Source organism: Sus scrofa, chromosome 1, assembly GCF_000003025.6.
Source record: "Sus scrofa isolate TJ Tabasco breed Duroc chromosome 1, Sscrofa11.1, whole genome shotgun sequence".
Taxonomy (NCBI): Eukaryota; Metazoa; Chordata; class Mammalia; order Artiodactyla; family Suidae; genus Sus; species Sus scrofa.
The window spans coordinates 209,121,010-209,147,417 of NC_010443.5; the positions used below are offsets into that span (position 1 = coordinate 209,121,010).

Consider the following 26,408-nt stretch of genomic DNA (forward strand, 5'->3'; position numbering starts at 1 on the left):
TCAGTGGTTGGCGAATCCGACTAGGAACCATGAGGTTGTGGGCTCGATCCCTGGCCTTGCTCAGTGGGTTAAGGATCCGGCGTTGCCGTGACCTGTGGTGTAGGTTGCAGACGCAGCTCAGATCCCGCGTTGCTGTGGCTCTAGTGTAGGTCGGTGGCTACAGCTCCGATTAGACCCCTAGCCTGGGAACCTCCATATGCCATGGGAGTGGCCCTAGAAAAGGCAAAAAAAAAAAAACACAGCTAGATAATATGGGAAAGGTAGGCCTTAATATCCAGTCAAGAAATATATTTGATTCTCAATCCTAACTAATAGGTATTGGACACTTTGAGTGACACTGCACTTAATTCATTACACAAATTTCCACATTTTATTCATGCACACACACACACATACACATCATACACAGCCCTCAAATCAGTTGTTAGTCTATTCCTGGATCAATGTAAAAACTGAGATCAATTAACTTGCCCATGGTCGCACTTCTTAAGAGAATAAATGCTGTATTTGCTTGGGTGTAGTCTGTTACTTACAGTTTAAAACCTCTTAGGTAATGCAGTCAGCATGCTGATTCATTGAGGAAATCAGCCCTCAGAGGGGGAAAAAATATTTTAAGGGAAATATTCTCTAAGAAGAATGTCTGACTCTAAAAAGAATCCTACCTCCTTTGGGTTTCAATGTAAATAGCCCTGCTTCCAAAAGTCTACAATATTTAATGAGCCCTATTTGCCCTCCCGTCCTTTTAGCACTCTTGTAATTTACCATTATTTCTTAAATGCCTGTGTTTTTTGACCAACAGTTTGACTGTGAGCATCCAAAAAGCAGGGGCCATAACTAACGCCATCTAATACTATATTCCTGTATCTGTCACACCATGCCTGGCATATAGTGTTTTGTGGTTTTTGTTGAATAAAAGCTTCTAAGAAGATAACCCAAATCTCTGAATGCCTAAATAACAGGCATTCTTGATGTCAAACTATCTTTAGTGGTTCGGTTCCTTCATTTTAGTCCTATGATTTCTTTTCCGTAAAAATGTTCTCCTCAAACCCCCCTTTATACAGGCCTTCCTGACTTTTTCGAAACTTAAAGGTGCCCTGGGATTACGATTCTGTGTTTCCTTATATAAATCTACCTTTCTTCAGCAGCAGACGTAGTTTAGTGTTCTGAATCTTCCTTTAGTTACAACTGGCTGATGATAGGTACTGAATGAGTCAGTTAACTCAGTGACTATAACTGGGTGGATTAATACTTTGAGCCTTCTTTTCTTAATCTGTTACATGCAGGTTTCACCAACAAATCTTAATCTGACTATTCTTTATGTACAAGGCATCTAATTCTCAACATTATCTCTCCCCATCAGTTTAATTGATTTTATTTAAATGATGGACGTAAATGCCCTTTAAGAGTTTTCTTTTTCTCATTACTTGGAAATGTTCTGTGTTTAAGAGATAAAACTGATTAGCATTTTAGTATATATTCATGCTGTATTAGTTAGGTAGTATCCTGGTCTTGGAGGGAAAAGCTAGCTTAGCTTAGGAGAGCAATTTTGCCTTTAGAAGGGAGCTTAAGAAATCCTACATTCCAATTTCCTTGACTTACAGTTATTTTTGTAAACTCTGGAATGTGAATCCAGGTATATCAGTTTTTCCACTGCTGCTGCAACAGTTTTCCACAAACTTAGTGTTTTAAGCAATACAAATTTATTATTTTATGTTTGCGGAGATCAGAAATCTGACAGAGATATCACTGGCTAAAAACAAGGTTATAGCAGGACTTTGTTCCTTTCTAGAGAGATTATGGGGAGAATCCATTCCCTTCCTATTCCAGCTTTTTTTTTTTTTAATTTTTCATTATAGTTGATTTACAATGTTACATAAATTTCTGCTGTACAGCAAAGTAACCCAGTTGTGTGTGTGTGTGTGTGTGTGTGTGTGTGTGTATTCTTTTTCTTACATTATCCTCCATCATGTTTCATCACAAGTGATCAGATATCATTTCTTGGGCTATACAGCAGAAACACATTGCTTATCCACTCCAAATGCAATAGTTTCCGTCTACTAACCCCAAACTCCCAGTCTCTCCCACTCCCTCTTGGCAACCTATTCTCCATGTCCTGTTCTCTATGTCTGTTCTCCATGTCCATGAGTTTTTTTTCTGTACATAAGTTCATTTGTATCATATATTAGATTCCAGATATGTGATATATGGTATTTGTCTTTCTCCTTCTGACTTACCTCACTTAGTAGGAGAGTCTCTAGCTCCAACTATGTTGCTGCAAATGGCATTATTTTGTTCACTTTTATAGATGAGTAGTATTCCATATCTTCTTAATCCATTCATCTGTCTTTGGACATTTAAGTTGTTTCCATGTCTTGGCTATTGTGAATAGTGCTGCAATAAGCATGGGGTGCATGTATCTTTTTCAATGAATGCTTTGTCTGTATATATGCCAGTGGGATTGCTGGGTCATATTGTAGTTCTACATTTAGTTTTCTGAGGTACCTCCATACTATTTTCCACAGCTTTTTTAGAGTTCACATTCCTCGTGGCAGTCTTCCTCTGTCTTCAAATCCAGCAAAGTCTTATATTTCTGACATGTCTTCTGTCGTCATTTCTCTTTCTCTGACTACAGCTGAGAAAGATTCTTCACTTTTAAGTATCCATTTAATTATATTAGCCCCACCCATATAATGCAACATAATGTTTCCATCTCAAAGGCCTTAACCTCAATACATCTTCAAAGTCCTTTTTGCCACGTCAGATAACATATTCACAGATGGCTGGGATTAGGACACAGACAACTTGGGGTGGGGGAGGGACAGTATTCTGTCTACTTCACAGGATTGCTAGCAATACAGAAATTTCTATGCATGAAACACAAGTTGTGTTTACAGAGAGACAGAATACAATTGTGGACCGGGCACTGGGTGGAATTTTTAAGGCCTGGGCTCAATTTCCAATACATACTTCAGAAAATGCATTGGAGGCAGAGGAAACAATGTGATCCAAGAGATATGAAAACACAGTGTATTTAAGAAACACTCAATTATCAACTGGAGTACAGCACTACCAGAGTCTTTGGGGAAAAATGGAGAGACCGAATGTCAGCTAGGAACTGGACCATCATCAGAAAGCAATTGAAAGTCGTTGAGAGTGAGCAACAGCAGCCATATCTGCACCTTCTAATGAGTCATCTGGAAGCAAGATGTAGAGAGAGCTAGAAGGGAGATATTTCAGGTAGACAGACACTCTAAAGACTATTGCCTTCTTCTGGGAAAGACATTTGGACACGGGATGATGGCGGTGAAAATGCCACGAATGCAGTGGCTGGTGAAGTAAGAGAGCTAAATGGTCCTTTCAGTTAGGTTTGATGGAGCTGAATTTGATGCAGCTGAACACTGAGCATCATGGTGATGACAATCTCTGGGGCATTAATCTTGACAAAATAAATCTAAATATAATTTTTAATGTAATATTTTTAGGAAAAAATCTAGAAATTTTTTTGAGCTTCATGTTCATTAGCTCCTAGATAATTTATGTTTGGGGGTCCTGTGCTAATTGACTGGAGAAATGAATTCCAACTATGTACAGGGAAGAAATGGAGCCTCAGGGAGAGCTTTATAGCTGGATGGTGTATCAGCATCAAGATTTTCCTGGAAGAAGTATCAGGAGAGATTCTGGAGTAAGAGAATGATATAGAGTGGGGGGGGGGATAAATATCATAGGAGAAAGAGAAGATGAAGTGTGGGTAGACTATTTCAGCAAATACAATTCCCAATTTCTAAAATTTAGGAAAAATTCACTAAATTTGAAGATGGCTGTTAAAAGCAATCAGCGTGCAGAGCAACAACACCCAGATTAAAGATGCCCATGCTGGAAAAGGTTACATGGATTTGATTTCATCTGCAAAAAATTAGCTTAGCAAAGATGGAGGCTACTGTGGCACCCTTCCGACTGAGAAGATAGAATAGGAGTCTATCCTGAGACTTCAGCTCCCTGAAATCTTTTTTTTCTGACATCCTGTTACTTTGCCGCATTGCTATTTCAGAGTTAACTTATCCAGAGAAAAACTGGCCTGACTCGTGTGTGAGCCTTGGCAAGTTTGTAGTCTGTTGGTGGTATGGCTGTAGGCCCACTTCCCATCTAGTGAATATAGTCAATGACTGTATGTTTTTGGTATGCAGGCCTGTTTATGTGTATCAGAGAAAGAACTTAGACATAAAGGAAAAAGCCTCTAAGGTATTTGAGCCTTGCAACTACTGTTAAGTGTGAGGTGGGCTACCTTCTTCTGACCGCACAGGTTTCTCTCATTTTGTTAATAAAAGCCAGACTCCATGGTTATAGTTACTGGCAGGGCAATGATGAGTAAGAGGTGGGGAGAGCAGATGTACAGAACTGCCATGGCAAATTGTGATACTTATCCTCTGGTACTAGTTTTAGATGTTTGCTGTTAAAAAACAATGAAAAAAGGCTGAGATCTTTTCTGATTTGTTAATTCTTTGTGGCTCAGGTGAACCGTCTTCCTTAGAGAGCAGTTAACACTACCAGTCCACCTTACTGGAATTAAATCAGAAGTTCAGATACAGACAGAATCTTCAAAAAAAATTAAACACCTTTAAAAACTGAAAATTTTAGTCCAATATCCAGATGTTTGAGCATATGGTGCCAAACATCTGCATATTCATTCTACTTTGATTTGGCAAGCTTTTATTGAAAGGTCTGGAAGATCATGTATCAGTGAACTAACTCATTGAGAATATCAGACCTGGAAAGAGGCCTAGAGATCATCTGTTTGCTCCATTTCGGAGCTGAGAGTGGAGTGAAGATAGCACTGTCCAGTGGTGGAAAGAAAGATAAAGTTGGGAGAGAGTGATTAGGGCTACAAGAGGTAAAGTAATTTTTATTGAATTTTGTTTGTTTTAGTCATATTTGTTGTTAGGTAGATATAGTTATAATGTGTTTAATCTTTAGAAATTGATTGGTTAGGTCTTTGGGCAGTGGGGAAAAAAAGACACTGACACAATTCTCAGAATCCTCAGTTTGCCTCAAAAGGGAAAAAAAAACCTTTTTAATTTACCTTTTAATCTCTACCATTTTCCAAGGACAAACGTTCATTCCCGTAGTATACATATGAAAATGATTTAGAGTGCCTACCAGTGGAAAATGTATTAGCTAAGTTCCTTGGACCTGAAATTAATAGGAGAGCTTTAAGATTAATGGGACTAAGAATATCCTGACTTTCCCGTGGCATGATCTTTATGGCATCTTCATATTCTTAAAATACAATATAATGCTATGAATCTACTCTGTCTCAACTCTTCATATGATTGTATGAATTCTTAATATCATGAAAACAACAAAAACTTAGGAATGATTCTTTATCTCTATGCTGCACCAGTCAAATGATATCTAATTCTGTTCATGTAAATACTTTTAGAGACAAGAAATACAAACTGGGTGGACATTATCTATAGGGATGTACCTTAAAATTCCAAAACTGAATAAAATAAACTAGGGAAATGAAGTCTATTTTCTTCTAAAAATACTACCAGCTTCAATACAATTTGTTTCAATGTCAAGAACTTAATTATTAAATTTTTCATACAATCAATCTCAGGTATTTACTGAGGATAAAACTGTTAGTCAAGGAATGTAGACTCCTCTTTGAAGCATGTTATTTTCTCTGATTTTACAGTCTAGATAGAGAAATTAGATTCAGATAAAAATGATAGCAATCAAAAACATAATTATATTCTAAATTGTACATCATGAAATTCAAAAACTCTATTTTCGAGTAAAGTCATTTAGGCATATTTTTATATTTTGGTTTTTTGTATATATCTCTCAACATATAGTGCCAAATATACACTGTTTACACACAGTGCAGAGAATGACAAAATAGCTGTCTAGGTTAGACTCCTGACACTTCTGCTTGCATCAGTGTAATCTCTCTTAAATGATGAGCCTCAGTTAAAAATGGTAAGGTTCTCTCTGGCAATTATAGTTGGGAAAGGAACAAGAAAGGGATTACCATTTGTTTAACATTTAAAATTGCCAGGCATTTCTCATAAATCTTCTCATTTGGTTCTCATAATAGTCTTAAGAAGAGGTTACTGAGATCCAGACAAATAAAGTAATTCTCCCAAGATTACATATCTTGTAAGTTAATGGTAAAAATTCAAATCCAGATCTGTTTAAATCCAGACCCAGTATTCTCTCACAACTAACTCAAGGTACATTTTCATGTATCACTCTGTAAGACACATGAGTATTTAAAATTATAATTATCCCATAGTTGAAATCAGACTGTGGAACTTAAAGAAATGAGATGAATACAAGCTTAACTTCCCTGTTGATTCAGTGAGTAATGATGTCTCAGTCACTTAAATAGAATGGCCTTTGCTTTCTCATTTATAAAAACAGCTAAACTTAGGGTGGTCATTGGGAACATGCATGGCTTCCAAATAAAATGATTGCTGACCTCTCTTATGAGAGGACAAATTATAATGACTACACCTATCCATATGCCAAAGGGATAAACACATTTCATGCCAAAACCACAATTCAAACTAATACATTCCTCCTGTGTCCACTTGATGCTATATGTCTAAATAACAAATATGTACCTTTTGTCCATTTTTTACTGTACTACATCTACAAAGTTAGAGAAGTAAGATATATTATTTCAGAAAAAATTCTCACATCTACATATATGATACTCTCTGTTTGAGAATTTAAATTTTTAAGTGCCATTTTTTAAAAAAAGAACCATTTTACCTTTTCAATTCTAAAGAAATCCACGGAGGCTGGGTTGAAAACATTCCAGGGAATTCATAAAATAAAAACAAGGAGAATAGAAACCAATCATATAAAGTTATTAAGATTTGGAGGAAGAGATATTTTAATATAGAAATCCTTCCCTGGTTTGAAAGCTCCTATCAATCAAATTGTACAATGTGTCAATGGAACAGTAAATATTTAATAGGAATTCCATTATTAAGAGCACTTCCCTACCCATTATCCTTACTTACTACTTACACATTCTATTACTAAAGCGAAAGAAATCTTTTACTTCTATTTTGACAATGTCTTTCCCATTTCCAAAACCATTCAAATGCTTTACAAATGAAGACTAATTTCCTGTCTCAGCTTTAGCAAATTTTTCCAAAATACCCCGAGTCCAGAATCAAATAACAAAACCATTATGCTGAAAGGCAACTCAATGAATCACTTTTCTTTACCCTAGCCCTGGGTCTAGTCATTCCGCCCCACCCAGACCCACCTTCCTCTCTCCATTCTGCTGCTGATCCTCAGTCTTAGAGCCAGCCATACACTGAGCCTAGAAAGGTAACTCCTTTCTGATTCAGTGAAGTTCTTTGCTTTCATAATTCAAAGCAAATTTGAAGTCTTGTATTCATTATTTCCATTTACGAGTCTTAATCTCCAATGACATGTTATATTACTAATCTCAAGAGCTTCCTTTCTAGTTTAACAGATGCTCTTACTTTAAACTGAGAAAGTCCTAACACGTTGCCTTTCAAATTACCTGGAAAAATAATTGCTGCATGAATTCCACCCCTCTAATAGATCTATGAACTCAATTCTAAATACAATTCTTAATACTTATAAAAATGTTAAGTATTGTAGTAGGATCTGAGTGCTGTTTATTTTTCCTTTCTGCTTTTGAGGTTATCCCCTGGTATTTTTGTTTTAAATTCTTGAGTTTAGGATGTGGTTAGCTCTGTGAATCTTAAGTGCAATGTAGGTCTATTCTGGAAACATGTCCTATTTATTTTTAATGTATTTTGCTTATACCCATCCCCACTCTGTACCCAAATTTCCAGAGCCTACAAGGTATAGATGACATAGCAATATAAAAGTAAATGTAAGAGTTCCCATAATGGCTTAGTGGAAATGAGTCTAACTAGTATGCATTAGGGTACAGGTTTGATCCATGGCCTTGCTCAGTGGGTTAAGGATCTGGCGCTGCCATGAGCTGTAGTATAGGTTGCTTACACAGCTCAGATCTGGCATTGCCATGGCTGTGGTGTAGGCCAGTGGCTCCCACTCCGATTCGCCCTCTAGCCTGGGAAGCTCCATGTGCTGTAGGTGCAGCCCTAAAAAGACAAAAAGAAGAAGAAAGTAAAAGTAACTAAGATGAGAACAAACTAAGAATGTTTAGGAATCAAGTTATTATAAACATGTAACATAATGGTCATTATACTTGATGTAGGACTGCGATTTCAGTCCTCTGCTTTATTATGAGTTAAAGTTGGGGGAGTCAGAGAGAACTCTGATTATTAGATAATCTACTGTATTATAAAAAGAAATAAAAAGTATTGTTAAGAGCTCAAAGAAGCACAAAATGTGAATGTTGGAACTCCATGAAACATAACTACAGCATTCTCAACAACATTCTTAGTTTTAACACAAGGTTTCCAAAAATTTATTTCCTATGCCAGCCTTCCATAAAAGCCAGAGACATCTCAACAGAATGACTTAAAGTAAAATGAATGGCATGAGGTGCCACAATGATATGATTGAAGTATATTGATCTCTGAAGCCCAATTCAATATAGACATAAATTTTAGTATATCTGGAAGATTGGCCTTTTGCAACTACTGTGCAACACATTTCACATAGGAATTCTTCAAGAAACACTGCAAATCACTGACACACTCCAGAGATTTGTGTGTCATGCAGTTGATTGACATACATTTTTGTTGTGTGTCCATTGTAGGATCTATAATATAGGTTTAGAATGTAGGTTTCTGTAGAGAGCAGTGTCTACATCTTGGATTAACAGGGACACATTGTTATGTGTTAAGAAGAGACACATAGTTGATATTACCAAATGTTTTCCAATAGTCTGGATTTTTAGTCTTTAATATTATGTCTTTCAGAGAAACCCTATTTACATTATGAAAGTCAGTAATCTAACAGGTCAAAAATATTATCATAGATGGGTTTAATTAGACAATCAAAGGCAAGAAAGAGGCTCACAAAGTTCCTGTTAGTGTTCACAGAGAAAAAGGCAATGTGAGGTTCTTAAAATATTTTAGATGTTACAGGGACATGTTAAAACACAGGGTGTCTTGGAATGTCTTTTCTATCCTGAGGAAATTAATACAGGTAGGCCAGGGCAGGAGAATCCTTATGGCCTGCAGATATGTAATTTGTGCTGTTTTTGATTTGAAAACTGAAATAGATTTTTAATTTATGATTGAAAATATTGAGTTCACCTTTGAACAGTTTAGGTAAATTAGATTGCCCCCAAGTCACACTTGAAAAGCACCACAACCACCACCATCAGTTTCAATTTGTAAAATGGAGCCAATGAAATAGTCGCTAGGGGCACATTCACACACCTAGTCCTTAAATTATGCATAAATAAGAACCACCAACACCTCCAGCAGGAAAATTAATTTCAAAGTATGAGGGTTTTTCTATTGAGAATACTCTGCTCAAAAGTTTAACTCTGCAATGCCAGCATGACTGCTCTAATGAATCAACTCTAAAACCACGGTAGAAGTGGAACAGAGATCGCTATTTTATTATGGCCAATATTTCTCTATGTTAAGTTGCTTAGAAGCCATTGAATTGTGCCTCTCTAAAAGAGCTTAGTGAATTTAACTTTCTGATATCAGATACTATATGTTTAAAGGGCCAAAGAAACCCAAAAGGGGGTAAGAATATAATTCAAGTTAAAATTCTTAATTTCCTTCTCTTCTCTAACAAAACTCATAAGAGCGTTATAAGGACAAAATTGTCAATTGCACAAAGATTTAGAAGGCAGCAATTTGGTCTATGAATTCTCATTAAATTAGTTCCATAAATCAGACTCTATGGAATAACTCTGAAAAGCAAACCTTATCTTATCCAGGAAAACCCACTGTATATATTTAAAACCTCGTAAGATTCTATTACTTAGGCTGTATATTGTATCAGGTAAGCCCATTTAAAGTATACACTTTAACTTCCTTAAGCCAATGTTTTTACAAGTTCATGACCATGATAAAATATATTGCTTTTCAGAATAAATATCCTTTATGCCTATCATAACTATGTTCTACCAATTAAATTACACCAACATTTATGGGACAAAGTTCTCTAGCAACAAAGACTGTGTTTAATGCCTGCAGTGACACCTACTGGTAATGAAGTACATATAATTCTTAAAGATATTTGAAATATTATCATAGATCCATACTTTCTTTCTCAGGTCCTGAATTCAACATCCACAGCAAATTCTCTATTTTCTTCAGCAAACTCATTCCAGTGGCTTTTTAGTCCCAAAAAGTCATACACATAACATCTTTTCTTAGAGAGTGAGGATTTGGCATGTAGTAGTAGTGTATTATCTTTGTTGAGTATGATGAAGAAATGCCCTTTTTCTTGGTAACAGATTGTCACAAATCATTTCATTTATGCTTATGCAAAACCAGATGCCTCTTCTTAGCCAAGATGCCCTTGAGAGAGATAGTGTTTCTGACAAAACAAGAAGAAAATGAAGGGAAACGAAGACTGTTGCATGAATTGCAGATTTATAGGATGGTCTCCACTACCATCATCTCTGCGGGCCCCTAGATATAACCTATATATTCCATGTTGAGAAGGTGGTCTTTTTTGAGGTCTTGCACACCTGAAGCTGTCAACTCTTGGTTAATCCTAAAGACTGCGTTGAGGACTCTGCAAATACTATGGTAACTCTTCCTTCTGACCACGTTTTCCACAAGCCAACTGCACATGGCCTTGTCTCCCATCACACCACAAACGCATCAACCAATCATATCCTTCTCTCCATTGTTCCTCTATGCAAACCCATATAAATTATTCAAATTCTAACCAGCCTCTCCTGACCATTCTACCACACTGCTTTCCCTACTTTTGAAATTTTATTATTCTCTGGACCATATTATACCACTAAGAAACTGGTTATATGTGCTTCTTTAACCACTGCTGCTAATAATTACAATAGAATCCATTTACAGATGAGCCAGAGAGTTGATCCATAGCATTCTGGGCATATGCTAAGTTGGGATATTGACTTTAATCTTTATAATGACCCTTCAAGTTAGGGTCAGCCATCTTCATTTCTAAGGTAAAGAAACTGACACTCAGCGGAGTCAGGTCCTTTGTTCCAAGTAATACCTTCTAACAAAATTGGGGTTCTAAACCAAATCTGTCTTCTGTTCCAAACCTCTTCTTCCATGATGACACATAAGTGTGTTATATGTAAGTTCTATCCACCCAAGTTCCAACCCTCATGTCTGTTGGGAATGGTCCATCCCCTGCAGGCTTCCCCCATTCTTGCCCACAGTGACAGTTTTCTAGCAAACTATTGCACTCTCCACTAGTCAGTGAAGTTTCAGAAATATTATTCTTTGCCTAAAAGTAGAGGGTGATAGGCCCATTGTAATTTTGTTGGCAGTAATTTATGGCAGCGTCAGAATATCATGCCTATCTTTGTGGCTCCCTACTTCTTGTGCCATGGCTCACCGAGCCTTTAAAGGACTTCCAATCTGTATGATACTACAATAGTAGGTGCATGTCATTTTGTGTTTGTCAAAACCCATAAAATGTATAACACCAAGCTGAGCCCAATGCACCCTATATACTTTGGGTGTCAGATAGGTTCCTGGATTATAACAAGGGTAGCTCTTTAGTACAGCGAGTGGATGGAAGGTTGTGCCTATGTGGGAACAGGGCATATGTAATAAATCTCAGTACTTTCTTCTCACTTTTGCTGTGAACCTAATATTGCTTGAAAATATCAAGTTTATTAATTTCAAAAAACAAAAGTGTTGGGAGTTCCCATTGTGGCACAGCAGAAACAAATCCAATGAGTATCCATGATTCCTAGCTTTGCTCAGTGGGTCATGGATCCAGCATTGCCATGAACTGTGGTATAGGTCATAGACACAGCTCAGATGCCACATTGCTGTGGCTGTTGTGTAGGCTGGCAACTGTAGCTCTGATTTGATCCCTAGCCTGGGAACTTTCATACACCACAGGGGCAGCCCTAAAAACCAAAAAAAAAAAAAAAAAAAAAAAAAAGGTGTCAATGGCTAGCCTCATCCCAGGCAATTAATTCAGAATTTCTGGAGTTTAGAACTCTGTATTAGTGCCTGTGGAAAGTTCCCCAGGGGCCCTAATGTGCAGCCAGGGTTGAAAACTGCTGTGCTGTGTCTCCTAGGTATCTGAGGTGCCTCTGGCCAGCAGGCTACTGAGTTTGCCCTACTCACAGACACTCTAGAGTCATCTCCATGGAGATTCCTCAGCCACGAATGAATATGTGATATATAAAAAGAATACAATAATATACATATAACTATATAACTTACTAAATGAGTATTTTATAACATATATTACATAAAATATATTTTATATAAATATTATATAATAAATCTATGTCCCTGGTAGGTGACCAGCTATGCACCTAACATAGCAGGCAACCATTTAACTCATTTCTGAGTCTTTGCTCCAGAGCCTCTAACATCTGAGTTTTTTTGTGTCCACTAAGAGTTAGATTAGAATTGTCAACTGCTATACCATAGGTTTGGAGTTCTGGCCTCAGACTTGGCCCTGAAGCCCAATAGCCCTTGTGTTCTCTCACCATCATTTTTCATCTTGCTATATTCACATGTGCTCATAGAGATCAAGAACTTCTGGAATTCCCTGGTGACTCAGCAGGTTAAGGATCTGGTGCTGTCACTGCCACAGTGCAGGTTCAATTCCTGGCCTAGGAACTTCCACATGACTTAGGCATGGCCAAAAAAAACTTTTGTACTGTTAACCCTGTAAATGTTACTCAAGCTCTGGCTTTCATGAAAATGTTCATAAAACTCAGTGCGAAAGATTTCACAGACCTCTGAGCATATCCTTCATACAAATCCACCCACCTCACAGGCATGGGTGAGCGTATTCAGCCCACTTCATTTTATTAGACTGCAAGCTCTCTGAGGGCAAAAGATATGCCTTACTCATCTCTACCACTTAGCACAGTGCCTAGAAACCTAACTAGATATTTGAGTATTGCAATGAATTCATCTTTCATGTTCCTTCCTGAGGCTCTGAAATATATTTAGAGAATGAATATTATCTACTTTCATCATTAAAATGTGAACTGAGCTGTTCTTTCCAATTTGTGGCAATGAGAGTTGCTCCTAAGTTATTCAGGTGCTTCCCTTGAACATTTTTGAGCAAAATCAAATTTTGGGATTGTTATATAAACTATTTAGTTACATAAACTGGTATCATTAGCACCTCATTCTAAGCAATCAATGGGTGCACCTGGGAGCCATAATATGTCATTTCATTAAGTACTTCATTTAATTTGGGAATAAAGGATAAATTACTCCCCAATAGGAAAAGAGGTTCTTTTCTTAAGGCAGAACATAATACCTGCTATTAAGTTTCAAACTTACTATTTCTTAGCTCTCTGATCACTTCCAGGTTACTTAATGGTGTCAACTACTTTGAAGGGTTTGTTTTTATGTATTTTTTGTAGTAAGTCTTATGTACCAGTTACAATGTACATAACAGAAATGACAATCATTATGGTTATTATTATTACCGACTGTACCTCTCCACAAAAAAAAATTTAAATGATGATTTACCCTATAATACAAATATAAAATCTGTCATCAATCTATGGTGATTTGAAAAAGTTTGCCATTTGCTAATCAATAGTCTTAAAATACAGTCTTTCATTCCCAGGAATACATTATTCAGAAGTGCACTTGTCATCATGGCTCAGAAAATATCTTGGTTATGTCAGGAAGATTGTGGGTTTTTTGTTTTTTGTTTTTTTTTTCTGTTTTGTTTTTGGCTGCCCTGCAGCATATGGAGTTCCCAGGCCAGGAACTGTTCCCAAGCCACAGTTACAGCCTATGCCACAGCTGTGGCAATGCTGAATCCTTTAACTCACTGTGCTGGGCCGGGGATTGAACCTGAGTCCTGGTGCTAAAGAGACACTGCCAATCCCATTGCATCACAGTGGAAACTCCTCAAGAAAGTTTTAGTAAAATAAATTGTATATATTTATCATCTATGCCAACTAACATCTAAAGAGCATCATTATGTTCTACAGATGTTTGATGAGGAATGGATGATCATTGTTCAGCTTAACTACAAGGTCTCTATACTTTATGCCAATATCCTAATTCTCAGAGAATTTTAAAATACCTGCCTCAGCAGTAGAAAAGAAAGCTTAGGTCAGCTCTGCTAGATATAGAGGAGTTAGACTTTGAATCTGATACTGGTATATTTAATATACCCAAGATTGTTTTGATGCCCGCTAACTAGAAGATTAATATTTTGGAATAGGAATGATACAGCTAGACAGGCCAGATGTTTGTTTCTGTCTGGTCGGGGCTGTAATTGTTTAAATACAACCTAAGAAAAAATCTAATGAATACTTGCTGTGATGATGAAAGTTCCTGTAGCGGTTCCATGGTTGCATTATTTGATTTGAATTTCAGCCTGATGTCAGGATACTGGTCAGGTCCTATTATGCCATTTTATAAAACATTTTCTATGTGCCTAATTTGGTGTACATTTAAATATATATATGTATACACATAAATGTTTTTGCTTGTTATTTAAGGTATTTCAAGTAAGCTTTAAAACATTGAAACCATCTGATTTGCATTTTTCAACAAGAACCAACATATGTATTTATTTATGGAAACATTTTTGGCATAAGACTTTCTATTAAATTATAATAAAAAGCGTTCTCTAGCACCCTAGGGAATCTGGCAATCAGCCTACCTCCTACCCAGATCAATCTTCCCCACCTACCCCAGCCTTCTCCCACCCATTACATGCATAACTTAAAGCTGTAGTCTTGCCTGAAGCTAGTGTTGAGGAAAAATGGAAAGCTGAGTAAGGCAGTATTGTTAACGTGGGTGCCATCCCCAGGATCTCCAAGGTTCTCTAGGAATCCACAGATTGACCATCTGTCATTTAGGTAGCTCTCTTCTCATCTTCCATAAAATGGACATAAATATATCTTATATTGTAAAATGTAATAACTCCCAAGATACTAATTGAATACAATTATTTGAATGCCCTAAGACTGGAAGAGCCACACTATTGTCAATCTTGAAATTTCCTGATTTAAATTCAACCTGTCTTTCAAATCTAAATGGGATCAATTACTTGTCCTCCAAATAAACACCATAATTTTTAAAATTATAATTCTCATTAATTACTACCACTAAGATGATCAGGAGGAAGAGGAAGTGGAAGAGGAGATGGAAATGGAGAAGGGCCTATTATCTTATAGGCAACACCATAATTTAGGTGTATACACACTTTATGTCTATGATTTCACTTAATTGCGAAAATTCTAATAGCTAAACATTATTGTGATGCCCATTTCACAGATGGTAAACCTGAGAATTTAAGAAGTTAATTAGAAAGAGGCAAAACAGAGAATATAAACCAGAAGTATCTGACAATAAATCTGTCTTCCTAACTACTATCCAGCCTCCCATCATAATAATACATTTGCTATTAATAATAAACACAGTATGTATGTATTTTTCCCATTAGTTGAATACATATTGTGTCCCAATTATATTAAGTGCTTTCATATCTGTAACCAATGTTTTCTTTAACCTTTATACCCCCTGAAGTTGGGATTTGTTAAGAGCACATAGAGCCTTTTCTCTGCCCATAATGACATGTATTTGGGGGTTTTATTGAAACCCCCAATGTTTCACTGTTTAACTCCATCTAGTTAAGAAATTGATAAGATTGGAACTTTCAGAGGAGAAGGGAAGTGGTTTAGCTAGAAAAAAATGATAGAGAAATTCACCATAGACCTTTTGTTTGATTTTAATTTTGGAATAGAATTTTAAAATCATAAAGCTAATATCCCTAAAATATCAAGAAAATATATGAAAAAATAATGCTTGATTATAAAGTAAAATTATCGTTAATGGAGGCAGTAAAATACAAAGTAGGCAGTATTTATAGGGAAATTGTATAAAGAACAAAAATGAAACCATTCTAGCCATTATTGCAATTCAATTAAGAATAAACAATTTTTTAAAAAAAATTTAAACATTTTTAGGGAACTGTAAGCCACATTCACAAATAACTGACAAGTTAAACTGGAAACTATAAAATTATAGAATAAAGAGCAAAAATTAAAATTAAAAAACCAGAAAGGAAATCTATAGAAGACAAAAGGGAAGGTACTATCAGACACAAAGACCAATGAACTTAAAAAGACTCAAACATACAAACAAGCAAATATTAGAGCAATTTATTTGAAAAATCCAGTGCAATCAGAAAAAATTCAGTAAATCAATCAAGAAAATAATTTTGATCAAATAAACAATTTTAGTAGTAAAAAATAAACATAGATTATGTACAGTGGACAATTCAGTCAAATCCTTCCTTATCATCTACCCTGGCAAGATAATCACTATTTTATGAAACCTGTTTCAAAATTTTTAATAAGATCAAAAAATAAAGTAGGAAAAATGCAAAAGAATAAGAGAGGAGGGTAAAACTACTTAATTCACTTCATGAGGCTAACATAAAATACAATGGCAAATAAATCCAATAGTGTATTAAAAATAATAATAATACATCAAAGTGGAGTAGGGTTTATTTCAGCAATACAAGATAGCCTTACATCAGAAAATCAATAATAGAATTGCTATATAATTGTGTTAAAGTAAGGGGGAAAAAATCTCATTTAATTTTCTCTATTGATGAAAAACAATCACTGGATAATATTTTACACCCATTCACAATAAAAATTCTCGGAAAACCAAGAGTAGAGTTCCTCAATATTATGTAGAATATCACTAAAAATCTATAGTAAGTGTCACACTTAATGTAAATCAGGAAAAATTAAAGATGACCCTATAGCTATTCACTAATATACTGAAATTCCTAACCAAGGCAACAAAAAAGAAGAAAAGACAAGAAATAGAAAGAAAAAAAGTACTATTTGTAAAACAACATGAGTGTCTACCTAGAAAATTCAAGAAAATCTATAGACATTAATGGAATTCACAGATTTAACAAAAGTGTTGAACACAAGATCAGTAGACAAACGTCAATAATGCTTTTAATAACCATCACTAACCAAATAGAAAATTTAATAGAAAAATAGTTCCCTTATAATATCAATAGAAACATAAATTTGTTAAACATAAATATGTTAAAAATAAATTTGACATTCATTAAAAATAAATATGACAAAGTATATGCATGACCTTTAGTGTGGAAATTACCAAATGTTATTTGAGGGACATTAACAAAGCTTAAAACTAATGGCAAGAAATAATGGGTAGAATTACTGGGTAATTCTTTTTTTTTTTTTTTTTTTTTTTTGTCTTTTTGCCATTTCTTGGGCCACTCCCATGGCATATGGAGGTTCCCAGGCTAGGGGTCTAATCGGAGCTGTAGCTGCTGGCCTACACCACAGCCACAGCAATGCAGGATCTGAGCCACGTCTGCAGCTTACACCACAGCTCAGGGCAATCCTGGAACCTTAACCCACTGAGCAAGGCCAGGGATCGAACTTGCAACTTCATGGTTCCTAATCAGATTCTTTAACCACTGAGCCATGATGAGAACTCCTACTGGGTATATTAAAATGGCAAATACATACAAATTCTCATAAAAATTGTTACATAATTTATCTTGGTATTTGACATACTTTTACTGAAATTCTGTGGAGGCAAAGGCCATGGGTGGCCACATATACTTCTGACAAAGTATAAAATTTACATTGAGATATAAATCTACAGTAATTACTTACAGCACTATCAGTACAATGATAATAGACAAATAAGTCAATGAAACAATAGAGGGCATAGAAATATCAAGGAGATTTAATGTATGATAGAAATATTATTACAAATCAGTAGAGGAAACACAATGTACACCAAGATATGGTACTGGGACTACTGTCTTGCCATATAGATTAAAAAATAAGAGTAGCTCTCTACTAACACACACACAAAACTTCAGATAGAAAAGCAACTAAATGTAAAGGTACATACATATCTTTAAAACTATAAGAGGAAATATGTTAGTATTCTGGGTCAAGGAATGATTTATTCAACAAGATACAAAAAAGACAAACCCATAAAGAAAAAAAAATGAGATACATAAAAATTTGAAATATCTAAACAGAAAACCATGTAATACGCAATGGTAATCCCCAAAATATGACAGATGAAACGTATTTCAACATTATCAACATTCAAAGGATTGGTATCTAGAGCACATAATGACTATAAAAAGAAGACCAAAACAGTAAAAAAAAAACCCGTAGAAAAATGATCAATTTGGAGAAAAGAAAACCTCAGAGCCTATAAATATGTAAAGAAATGTTCATCTTTCCCAGTAATTAGAGAAATACACATTTAAACATGATGCATTTCATATTCATCAGATTGCCATGAAATTCAAAGTTGGCAATATGTAGCATTGATGAACATGTGGGGCAATGGGAAGGAGAGGTATAAATGAATCAATCATTTAAAATTTTCAATGTTTAGTAAAGGTGAAAAACAAATTCCCTATGCCCAGCAATTTGGCTTCTAGGTAAATATTCTCCAGAAACAAGGAAATAAGTCCAAGAATGTTTATTGTAGCACTGTTTATAATAGCAAATTTTGGAAAGTATTCAAATCTCCAACATTACAAGCCAGGATAAATAAATTTAATCTCAAATTAAAATGACAAAATAATTCTACACATATCTCAAAATACATATGTTTGATAAAAAACCAAGTTGCAGAATGAAATATATGTGAATACATGAAAACAGAACCTGGATATGCTTTGAATTCGTGACAGGGTTTGCCTTTGGGGCAGGACAGGACTTTTTCCCCACAGATGGGAGAAGAAAGATTTCATCTTTGTAATGTTGAATCATTTAGACATAAAAGATAACTAAAGCAAAAATGACAAAAATGTCTTCATTTATTAATTCTGAGTATGAGTAAATTGTGCCCTTTAAAAAAAAAAAAAGGAAAGTTGGTATCTTTTGGGTTTCATATTTTTAATTTTAGTTTATTTTGCCACAAGCTCTCCTACTCCTGATGAGTGATTTTAATATCTTGGGTTTGTTTTGTCTGGGTTTTTTTCCCAATATGAAACATAGTAACATTAAATCTTTTTTAAAAATCAATTTTATTGGAGTATAGTTGATTTAGAAATTTGTGTTACTTTCCGGTGTACAGAAAAGTAAATCAGTTATACATATACATATATTCATTCTTTGTCAAATTACTTTCCCATATAGATTATTACACAGTATTAAGTAGATTATCCTGTGCTGTACAGTGGGTCCATGTTACCTGTCTATTTTATATACAGTAGTGTGTATATGTCAACCCCACCTTGGTGGGGGACGTTTCTTTCTTTGTTTGTGTGACGGCACTCATGGGGTATAGAAGTTCCCTGGGCCAGGGATCAAATCCAAGCTGCAGTTGTGACCTATGCCACAGCTGCAGCAAAGCCAGATCTTTAACCCATTGGGCCAGGACAGGGATCAAACACTGCTCAACACTTGAGGAGCCACTCCAGAGACAGTGCCAGATCCTTAACCGACTATGATAGAGTGGGAAATTTTCAATTTTGTTTTTAACTCAGTAAATTTTAATTTCCTTGACACTTAGCAGCTAACCCTAGCAATAACTTGAGAAATAGAGGCTGAAATTCATTAGCTTGGAAATTAATATTAAGCATTTTATTCTAGCTTTTGGAAGTTTAGTACAATAAAAAAATGAGATATTCTAAGCATATTTTTAGGATCTGTTCTTTTATATCTCTAATGAAAAAGCCTTTTCCTCTCTCCATATTAATAAAACAATAATAATGTATACTGAGTTATGAGCAAATATGGTGCTAATGGTTTTACATGAAGTTTATCACTTAATTCCCATAACATCCTATAAAGACACTTTCATCATGATCTAAAAGATGAAAAAAGTACTTTTCACATCTATGAAATGAAGATACTAATAGTGTGTTTACAGATTTTTTGTAAAACGATGTATATAATGGCATTTACACACAGTAAGCTAATATTTGAAAAAATATTTGATAATAAAGAAAGCAAGGCTTACAGAGGTAAAATAACCAGCCAGAAGGCACAGAGCTAGTGACACTTGGAGTCAGGAGCAGTCAGGACTCAGTGCCTAGGCTGAGCCTCTGTTAGGAAAATCACAATTAGTGCACAACAGTAAGATAAAAATTTTCACTTATCAGATTCAGAAAGATCTAACTATTTCACTAGAAAATATACACAGTGTTGGTGAGGTTTAAGAAGCCAGGCGCTCATTGTCATAAGGAGTACAAATTGGTATGATTTCTTGGATAGGAAATTTAATAATCTCTACTGAGATTTGAAATTCACTTATCTTTTGACCCAGTAATTTCCTTTCTCATTTTCAGCTTTTATCATATAGACAAATGTACAGATACTCAGTACATCATTGTAGTTATAACGAGACTGGAAACAATATCATTGATCGTCAGTGACAGATTGTTCTTAAAACATGATGCAATCATGCAACAAAATACTCTTACCACTAAAAAGAATGACAGACCTTTAATATTGATATAGAATTATCTCTATTGTATTACACGAACTTAAAAAAACAAGATGCAAAAGAATCCAAAGCATACTAGCATTTGTATAAAATAATCATAAATATGTATGATTCGATATGGATGTTTTATCCTCTCTAGAAATGTACATAGGAAAAAGTTTTCCCTGAGATGAAAAACCATATGGAATGAAACATAGGAGGAAAATGCACTTTTAACTCTATTCTTTTTAGCTCTTGCAATGGGTGTGTGTCGACTTTGTAAAAAAAATTAAAAACTAAAACAACAAAAACAAAAAATCCTCACCAGAAAACAATTATGCATAGTATCATTACTTGTTTAAATGCTACATGGAAATAATTGGTATCTAAAGTCAAGACTACTTCCTTTCCCAAAGTAATGCATAGACTGGGAAAACCTTGGCAAGGAATTGAGTTTGTCTAGGAGATTGGAGGAAGCTGGAGCTGGGGTAACAGAGGAAGGAGGAGCAAAAGGGGATTTAGCTCTCCCTGTGCCAAAAAAAAAAAGATATAAATAAGGATTACAGTGAAATCTCCCAGAAGTTGGTCTCAACCCCAGCCCAGTGTCTAGATGGCTGAAAAATAGCAGGACAGATGACAACGTTGGAGCTTGCCACTGGAGGGTCAGCAGGCAGAGAAATAGCACCTGGGTAAAAGTGAAGAGTGGAGGTGTCCTCATTCAGAGCTGCCTCTCATAACTTGAAGCAGGTCTTTACATTTATGTTTCCAGATGGTTTCAACAAAAATGCCAGACATACTTGATACATCTATAGCTGGGAGCCCAACAACCAGATGGTTTGAACCCGGACACCAAATAGCCTTATTTGCAGCATCTGATTTGATGGAGAACAAAGACAATGATCAAGGAGAATTTTGTGAGCATCCCAACTGCTGTGGCTCTGCTTCAAGTGAAAGTACAGCAATGGGGGTGGTTAGGCACAGAGATGATGTTTCAAGACCCCAGATGGCTAGGGCCAACCATGCAGGTGTACTTGATACCATCTGACACCTATGTTGGCATGATTTATGGAAACATGATTTCAGTAATGAAATCATATTCCCTGCTAGAAAGCATGCAAACCCAATCCTACATTTTTTTCTTACTGTTTTAAAATTTGCCACCACAGGAAAAAATTAAAAATATCTTCAGTAGAGGACAAAGAAATCAGTCTTTAATGTGGAAGCTCTAGAGAGAACAATGACAAATAATTAGGTTAGGAAAGTTAGAATTTGACTATTCCTAGGCAGTAAGAGTTAAACATGCTATTTACACCAGCGCCGGAATATGCAATGCTTTTTACATATGTGTGGGAATATATTCCGCAGAAACCTGACCTTTGGACAAATCCTAAAAACATTTCATCTTGCCATTGTGAGAAAAAAGCCAGTTTTAAAGCATATATTTAAAAAAGAGAGAGAAGTGAGAAGAATGAAAAGCAACTTAACAAAGCCATCCATATAGTGGGGGAAAAGCACTTTGTAAAAAATAAAGCTTAAGTAAATAAACAACTTCAACTTAAAAACCAAATTCTTAACTTTACTGATAACTTAAAATATTTGCTGAGAAAACCCGTCAGTTGATTTTTCTTCCTTCTCTTCACAAATTATCTACTTGTTCTTAGTAATTTTCCATCTCTTCCTACACATTTGTGACTGTAATCCCTCAGGTTCACTTTATTGTTGCTTGGGAATTTTCTTGATTTATATTCACTTTTCAAAGAAATTAAGGAAATTTTCCAAGAATTATCCCAGATCCTAACTTATTGAACCATCTGCCATTAAATTTACTTATCAAGATTCTTTGTTTATTCTTTTAAGATTCTACACTGAGAGCTGATCAGATGTTATTTTTCTCAAAGAAACACAGATTGAGTTTTCACAGATGTTCAGATGTTTTAATTTTTGGAGTTTGCAATTCCCACTTGGATTTAATGAGTTCTTTAGTAATGCTGGCTTTTACTAGATACTATATGTTCTCACGCTTGTATTTTCAGCTCTAAACCACAACAAAGTACTGGAAAGAAGAGTCTGTGAAGTAAGTGCATTGTGGGAATGAAAGTCTCCAATGGCAGTGAGTTGAACTTGAGGGAACATCCTGAGCTGGGTGTGGGAAGAGAGGAGGGATGATAAATAAGAGAACACTGCAAAAAGTAAACTCTCGGCTCTGGAATTTAGCAACTTGCCCCTTCTCAAACAAATTCTAAATCTTTTTTTGGTATTTGTAATTATCTTTGATTATAAATAATGACAGTTTGTCTTTACTAGGAATTTGCCTGGCAAAATTTTAAATGAACATGCAAAGCTTAATGTTTGCAGAATCTGTTCTTAAGTTAGACCAAATCAAATAGCTGCTCATTCACAAGTTCAGATACAATCTTTATAGTCCAGCTTGCTTTCTTTTTTAAAGCTTTCTAAATTTTTTATTTTTACACAGTTTTTCAAGTTTTCTTTCCATTTACAATTACTACAAAATATTGGCTATATTCTCCATGTTATACAATACATCCTTGAGCCTATCTTACACCCAGTAGTTTTTATCTCCCACTCCCCTACCCCTTTATTGCCCTTCCTCCCCCACTGGTAACCACTAAGTTGTTCCCTATATCTGTGAGTTGGCTTCTTTTATGTTATATTCACTAGTTTGTTTTCTTTTTCAGATTCCATGTATAAGCTATCATACAGTATTTACCTTTCTCTGACTTACTTCACTTAGCATAATGCTTACTTCTGTTTCAATGTCAAACTCTGCAAGGAGAACTAAATAGCACGTATTTCCTTATGTAAGGGACTCAGCATGTATATCAGTTATGATTCTAATATTTCAAGTGCTTGGCACCATATATATATAATCACTCTTAGAAAGGATAAGCAATGAGGTCCTACTGTGTAGCACAAGGAATGCTATCTAATCGCTTGTGATAGAACATGATGGAAAATAATATGAGAAAAATAATGTGTGTGTGTATGTATACATATATAGGTATGTATAACTGGGTCACTTTGATTACAGTAGAAATTGATGGAACATTCTGTCAATTGATAAACAATCAATTATACTTTGATTTAAAAAAATTTAAGAGTTCCCGTTGTGGCTCAGCAGGTTAAGAACCCAACTAGTATCCATGAGGATGCAGATATGATCCCTGGCCTCACTCAGCAGATTAAGGATCTGGTGTTGCCACAAGCTACAGTGTAGTTCACAGATGCAGCTTGGATCTAGCATGGATATTGCTGTGGTGTAGGCCGGCAGCTATGGCTTCGGATTAGACCCCTAGCCTGGGAACTTCTGCATGCCGTGGGTGTGGCCCTAAAAAGACCAAAAAAAAAAAAAAAAAAGTTTTTTTAAATAAAAACACTAAATAAAATTATTTGTATCCCTAGAGGATATTGTGGGAACCACAATAGTTTCCTGTGATGGAATTGATTCATGGGAATCAAAATGAAAGTTTATAATTGAAACAATATGATATAGGATGGTATAACAGGTATAAATTGTTGGAATTACTCATTACTGTAAATTGATGTTCTAGGTTTTATGATCTAGTATATATTATAGTAATCACATAGGAAGATGATCATTGCATGTTTTTTTTTTAATTGCATAGGCTTTCAAGCTATTGCCACATACTGAATCCAAGTATGATAGATTTAAAAACACAATTGAAAGAATGGAGTAATTTTTTTTTTTTTTTTCAGAAAAGAAAAAGAGAGAGAGCAGATAGGAGCTCTGATTGGCACAGCAGGTTAAAGGTCCAGTGTTGTCTCTGCAGTAGTTCAGGCCCAGAGCAGTGGGTTAAGGATCTGGCATTGCCTTGGCTGTGACTTAGGTCACAGCTGCAGCTGAACTTCCATATGTGGCAGGGGTGGCCAAAAAAAATGTGGGAGGAGAAGTCACTCTAATCATTTCATTGTATACCCTCTTCACTCTGACTTTTTTTACATGTGTGATTTAACTCCTACCCCCACTGTGCCGCACCAAATTATTGTGCTTTGAAAGCCTAGATGAGTCATTTGCTTCTGAACTCCAAACTGAAAGAAACACAAAAAAGTACTTTCGGTGATAAAGGGCTACTAAGATTTGCAGTTATTCAAAGCAATTCGTGCTTAATCAAAATGTCAGTTTAACAGTGTTTCTTTTTCCATCTATTTTTTAACATGGCCTGAGGTAACCAGGTAAGAGAGACTGTTTAAAATAAAATATTAGTAAAGTAAATTTAATTTGTGCTATTCCAGGAATAGATGGATTTTTTTATTGATAAACTCGAGAATATAAAATACATCTATATGTCCAATATTAAAACAAACTCCATATATATCCAAATGCAGAAGTTTAAATGTAGCTAATAAAACTCAGAAAATCACTTTAAAAAAAAAAGGAATACTGTCTGAACATAATATAGAACACCTATCTTACTTCACTTGCCAAAATTATCATTATGATGAAAGTCAAGAGGCATTCTCAATAACAAGAGAAAAATGGCCAGGATGTGTGTTTTTTTTTTTTTTTTTTTTTTTTTTTTTTTTTACCCCTGTCAGGCAGAATCCTGGCAGGAGGCTCATGACATAGTCAGGCTGGATAACAGGGTTAGAGAAACACCACAGGATTCTGCAGCATCCCAAATTAGCATCAGCAGGGAGCCTGTGACCACTTACAAGCCTGAAAGGACAAGCAGAGGACACGTCACCAACTGGGATAGGGTAACAACGTGGTGAGAAGCTGCCCCTTTAGCAGGACACAACCCAGGCAACAACTAAGCAGAGAGGAAGCTATGGAAATGGTGATCTTCCCCTCCCTTTCCTGCCTCTCATTTCCTGCCAGTATCCTTATTGGTTGCAACTAACTGGAAACCAGAAAGCCAGGAAGCCGTAATGAAACCAGGCTTCCAGCTCTGGGAGAGGGCTCTTCAGGGATAAGAGACATATTCAGCGCAGGCTTGCCTGTGTCACACAGTAAGAGCTGAATCCAGACATAGGGGAGAAATCTGGATATAGAACCTGAGCTTTTAATTACCACATGGCTGCTTCTACTTAATTTCAAAATTACCTTATTATCTGAAGATAATCCAAAGGGAAAAAAATGATTCCAATTTCACGGCAGCAAAAATCATAAAATGCCTAAATATAGAAAATATCAAGATACAAAGGAGGGAGCTCCCTTGTGGTGCAGCAGAAATGAATCCGACTAATATACATGAGGACAAGGGTTCAATCCCCAGCCCCACTCATTCGTTTAAGGATCCCATGTGCCAAAACCTGCAGTGTAGGTCCCAGACGCAGCTCGGATCCTGTGTTGCTATGGCTATAGACCCAGGGTTATAGTTCCCATTCGACCCCTAGCCTGGGAATTTCCATATGCCATGGGTTCAGCCCTGAAAAGCAAAAAACAAAATCAAGATGCAAAGGAAAATATAAAATATTCCTTGAATAAATGGTAAAGATAATATGCTCCTAAACTGGAATATTGTGAAGATGTCATTTGATCCCAAATCAATTTTAGACTTAACCTGATCACAATTAAGTTCTTCATAATGTTTTTGTTTTTGTTTTTGTTTGCCATTTTGCCATTTCTTGGGTCGCTCCGGTGGCATATGGAGGTTCCCAGGCTAGGGGTCCAATTGGAGCTGTAGCCACCGGCCTACACCAGAGCCACAGCAACGTGGGATCCAAGCTGCGTCTGCAACCTACACCACAGCTCACGGCAACGCTGGATCCTTAACCTGCTGAGCAAGGCCAGGGATCGAACCCGCAACCTCATGGTTCTTAGTCGGATTCGTTAACCACTGAGCCACGACGGGA

General features: G+C 35.8%; 2 long non-coding RNA genes across 2 annotated transcripts in view; both read left to right on the forward strand.

The window, feature by feature from the left end:
* Positions 1-26,408, forward strand: part of LOC106509171 — a 258,892-nt gene that overhangs the window by 206,182 nt on the left and 26,302 nt on the right. The window lies entirely within an intron of this gene.
* The window catches only part of LOC106509172, a 29,427-nt gene continuing 5,425 nt past the window's right edge, over positions 2,407-26,408 (forward strand). The window contains exons 1-2 of the long non-coding RNA XR_001306470.2: positions 2,407-4,888; positions 22,607-22,647. This is a non-coding gene — a long non-coding RNA (uncharacterized LOC106509172). The remainder of the gene's footprint in view (positions 4,889-22,606; positions 22,648-26,408) is intronic.